Genomic DNA, 5,203 nt, shown 5'->3' with positions numbered 1-5,203 from the left:
TATCCACAAGCCAATAGGGATGGCTAGGCCTTCTATGACAACACATTACTGACACGCAAAGCCCCCAGGGACCACTAAAGGAAATGAACCCACATAAACAGCATACCTGGGGTAAGAACATATCCTATACCACCACAAAAGGTGTGAAGAGATCAGCTGTTATATGGCCAGAGGTGTTTTGTGAGGCAAAGCTGGGGGAAAGGGATAGGAAGGCCTTCTGACCATAATCATACACCAGTAATAACAGAAACAAAAAAAAAAACAAAAAAATAGTCCCAGAGAACATATTAGAAGGCAACAATGCCATTCTTAAACTTACATTTCAAATACAAAAGCACTGTTCTTCCAGGAACTCACCACATACACACAAGCTGTTCATGTACTGTTGCCTTTTAAAATTCGTGAACTAAAATTGATTACCGATTCATACAAGCAATGGATCAAATGTGCCATCCAAGACACACCTATGCTATACCAAGTGAACAAAGGACCCAAACTGAGCTAAAAACTGTTCAAAATTAAAGTGTAAACAAAACATCTTACAAAGCTTACTATTAAAAGCAGCCTTTTACCCAGATTTCTCACTAGCCTACCAAAAACGGGCCATTAACTGCTTATAAGTCATATTTGGACTTAAAGTTTAAAGCCTCCAGATTAGAGCAGGTGTGCTCTGAATGCCTAATTTTTAACATCCTTATGTGCTTCCTGTGCCCCAATTTAATTTTAAATAAACAGCAAGAATAATCATAAATATGACTGACTTGGGTCAAGCAAAACTGGAGAAAATGTATCACCCCATCCCAATCCATGAGGAAAGGACTGCCAGTGGTGTGGTATGTGCACGTGTATCTCTGTGTGTACATACATATATATGCAGACACACAGATGCAGATAAGAGACAGGTAGATATGGATACATATATCTCAAAAAGGCAGTAACAAAAATACCAAACTATGCTTGCATTGTGGCAGAATAAGACAGCATTAACGTGAAGGGGGAAATGATTAAGGTCTATTACAGATTTAAATGACTATGATACTAGCTTAACTTTTACCAAACTTGCCTGTAACTTCCCTCCCAACAGACAGACTTCTTGTATGACAAAGAAGTTCTCCTTACACAAAATGCTTTGTGTTCACATCAATCTGTACTATTTAGAACAAAATCAGTTCTGCTGGCAGAGATTGTGGGTTTGCAGGGACATTTAAGCTTTCATTAAACTGGAAAGCAATCAAGTCTTTATGTCTACAAATTATACATTTAATAGTTCCACAAATTTGGCAAAGTTCACGATGACATCTAGGATGTTTTCACCAAATTGTAGACATAAATATGGAAATCATCATCAAACTTGATGAAATAGACAGATGGTTTGGCTTCTACTTGATGAATGACCATGCCAGTCCTTTTTGAGCCATCTTCTTTGGCATATTCCACTTGTTTGCCTACCAGGCTGTCCACAACTTCTCCTGGTTCCCTTTCTGCTGGAGGTGAATCACTAGAATCGGGCATGATGCGAAGGTCACCTTCTTTATAGTCATCTAAGAGCTGGTACATGTACAAGACAGGGTCTTTCTCATAAGTGATGTAAAACCATGTGTTCATGACAGGTGCCCGTGCTAAGACCATGCCCCTCCATTCATCTTTAGAGCCATCCTCTGTCTCGAACATATGTTCCACCGCTTTACCGATCATTGTGTCTGCTAAGTGTGCATCGCTGATTCGAGATGTTGCAACTCTATCAGGGAGGACTTCGAGTGCAGAAACTCTTTCATCTTTATTAAGTTCTAGTTCATAAACACAGTCAAATCCATCGTATTTTATAAGATACTACGAAGGATTTATGGGCACCTGGTCCAGGACAGTCCCCTTCCACTGGGTGACAGGGCCGTTGCCCTCTCTCCACCCATGCTGGATCCTGCAGCCAACGATGTTCCGCCAGGGTTGGGACACAGGCTTGCTTGGCCCCACATTGCTCCGATGTTTTTTTGTGGGATGTCCTCTTCTTCATCATGTTTGCAGACACTCCAGTATGGCCTGCATCAGCTCTGGACTGCTGGCCAGGTGACTTTCCGAATGGGGTCTTCATTCATCTGTATTTACGTGAGCAGCAGAGCTGCTTGACTAGGGTGAAAATTCAGTATTCTCCAATTTGACACTTTCCACAAAACGTCAGTGTTCTTGTTAATCCACCATCCAAGTTTCTCTTTTACAAACTCAGCAAAACCACGTGGAATGACAAGCACTACTAAGCATATTTGAATATGTCAAAGAACTTGAAAGTATAGTAGTAACACAGAGGCAGGATCTCCTGGCCACCGAGGCCGCCGTCCTAAGGCCCCGCGGGTCTGCCGTTGCTTGCCTCACGCTCCCGCCAGCCCAGCCGAGCCGGATGGCTCCTCCCCGCCCCCGCTCCTTGCCGCGGCCGCCGCCCGCCCCCCACCAGGGCACACGCGCACTGCGGCCGCCTAACTGCGACGGCCGCGCCGCCCCGGCCTCTCATTGCTATTTGTTTATCAATAAAGTTATGAAAAAAAGAACCTATTGGTAAGACAGCTTCAGCAATTAATACATGCATATTGTTATGTTCTTAGTGGTTATTCATGGTACAAGATGCAGACATGATATCCTGTCCACAAACACTATTAGTATAAATCTAAGAAAGGAGCTGTATATCTATTCCAACTATTTTGAATATACAGATACAAAATGATACTTCACTTGTATCCCCTTTTTTGTTTAATTTTGTCAGAGAAGGGTATTCCATTGTCATATTGTAGGAAGAGAGTATGCAATGTTTTAATTATTGAAACTGTCCTACCAGTTTGATTTGAAACTGTCTCATTGCTATATGTCTCTCAATAAAATTATGGAAAAAAATATTGTAGGTGCATGAATTCAGAAAAATATTCCAATATAGTCCAGTAGTCCATAATAGTAGTGGGTTATCCATAGGATTGGCAATGTCAGAAGTTGTTGACTTGAGCCTTTTACAGCTCAGCCTATTTTTCTTGATTATACACAAAAGGATACAGTCTGAATAAGAGGATAAAAAAATCCTTAAAAGCCAGATATAGTATTACCAAGGACGCAAGCGAACATTTCTTCTTTCTTGGGGAGCGCAGGCTCCAGATACAGTTCTGTGGAGCCTCTAACTAGCTCACTGAGGTCCAGTTTCAGGGTGAAACTCAGTTATCTGTGGCCCTAGGAAAGGTTTCTCTCCCTTCCTGGAGTCTGTGTAGGAGCCTCAGAGCAAAAGCACACTCAGAGACCTTGTTCTGTGGCTCAGCAAAAAACAAAGATAAACTAGAGAATTTGATCTCCAAAGTAGCAAACAGAAGCCGTAAGTGGAGGAATCTGGTCCCTCAATTGTCACTTTCTTTTCCTTTGGACTATTTGATCATCCTGAAAAATTGGTTGGAAGGGAGTAGAAAACACTAGCATAGTTCCAAGGTAAAGGGGCGAGTGCCTTCTTGACCTGAGGTGTCCTGCAGCAGAATGTGTGGAATCTGGATGTCTTGCACTCACCTTCTGCTGCAGTGTAGTAGCACTGGGACATTGTGAAAGTTGCCTAGGCATCTATAAAATGGGGAAGTTGTAATGCCACACAGGATTTAGATACCTTTAGTAAATACCTTATGTTTTTTAGTAAATAACTTTACATAATTACACACTATTTTTCATGTAATAAATCTCACCATCATGTTAGCTAAAGACTCTGGTCCAGACAACTTCATCTCCAGTAATGGCAGGTCTTAGCAATGTGATAAGTGCTGCAGAGGGAGGCAGGTATATACAGAAAGCCGAAAGGCAAAAGTTGAGTGTTATCCTAGCTCAGCTGTGTGGATTCTCAGTTGTATCAACCTCTGCTCTGAAGCAAACTTCACCCTTCAACAATCTCTAGGATGGTTAAAAGTGTTTGGGGACTATGAAAACAGATACAGGGATAAGGAGATGCTATTTTGATGTTTGAATGCTTTCATGTTCAGACGACACTCTCAATAACAGGAGCCTTTTTTCTGTCCTCTTCATGATTATTTTATGTCCCTCTCAGAAACCCCCCTAAAGAAGAACAGCATGGGAGAATGTCTCTGTGACGCAGTTTATCCTCGCAGGCACAAAGGACTACCTGGGACTCTGGATCCCCTATTCTTGTTTCCTGGTCTTTTCATGGTCACTATGGTAGAGAACCTTGGTTTGATCACTGTCAAAGGGTTGAATTCTCTCCTCCACACTCCTGTGTACTTTTTCCCCTTCACCTTCTGTTTTAGACATTTTAACTACTCCACTACACTGATACCCCAAAATCTGATGAGTTTCTTTCAAAGAATTTTTTAATGACTCAATCTCCTTTTGCTTTTTAGTTGTCTCAGTCCTTCATCTTGTCAGTGTATGACTGTTATGTTGTCATGTGGAAGCTATTGATGTATACAGTCATTGTGTCTCTAGGAGTGTTTACTCCTTTCATCTGGTGTCTATGGGATGGAGTTTTGGGGGTGTGCATCCTAAAGGACATACAGTACTTCTGCCCTTGTGTTCAGATTAAGGATTTCTATGTGTGACCACATTCTCCTCCCTGAACTGCCCAACAGGTCTTCCAACCATTTGAAATGGTCTTTATTGTGAGCATTATCCTTGGGATTCCCATTGCTGCTATTTTAGTTTCTCATAGGTTCATTCTTTTTAATATTCTCTACATTAGTTCCACTAAGGGCAGATCTAGAGCCTTTGATACCTGTAATTACTACATAACTACAACTTTTTTCTTCATTGGATCAGATGCTTTTGTGAACCTCAAATGACCCTCTTCTTCCATCTGGACCAGAAGAAAGTAACCTCTCTGATCTCTGCACTGATTTTGGCCACATTTGATCCATTCATCTATAGCCTGAGGAATAAGATTGTCTTTCTGTGAGAACACCTGTGAGAACACCTTGGGTAGAACAGCTCTGTTATAGTCTCCTTATTGTCATTGAGCCATATTATCTAACACTCACATTTTAAAGGATGAAAAGATGTTTATTTTGGCTCATGGTTACTGTTTGTAATTGACTGGTTGTAAGTCAGAAAATGATGTGGCAAAGGGGCATGATGGAGGAAAAACTGCTTACATCGTGGAGTCTGGGCATAAGAAGAAGGAGGAAGGGAGGAAGGGAGGGGGGAAGAGAGAGAGAGAGAGAGAGAGAGAGAGAGAGAGAGAGAG

The 5,203-nt window shown here is 41.7% G+C and overlaps 1 pseudogene; it reads right to left on the bottom strand.

Moving 5' to 3' along the window:
- The window catches only part of LOC101569528, a 10,604-nt pseudogene extending 8,358 nt beyond the window's left edge, over window positions 1-2,246 (bottom strand).
- Window positions 2,247-5,203: the final 2,957 nt, after the last annotated feature.

This window comes from Octodon degus, unplaced genomic scaffold (genome assembly GCF_000260255.1).
Source record: "Octodon degus isolate 3935 unplaced genomic scaffold, OctDeg1.0 scaffold00136, whole genome shotgun sequence".
NCBI classification, from domain to species: Eukaryota; Metazoa; Chordata; class Mammalia; order Rodentia; family Octodontidae; genus Octodon; species Octodon degus.
Note: the sequence above shows the minus strand (reverse complement) of the source record. Positions and strands in the feature narration are given on the sequence as shown.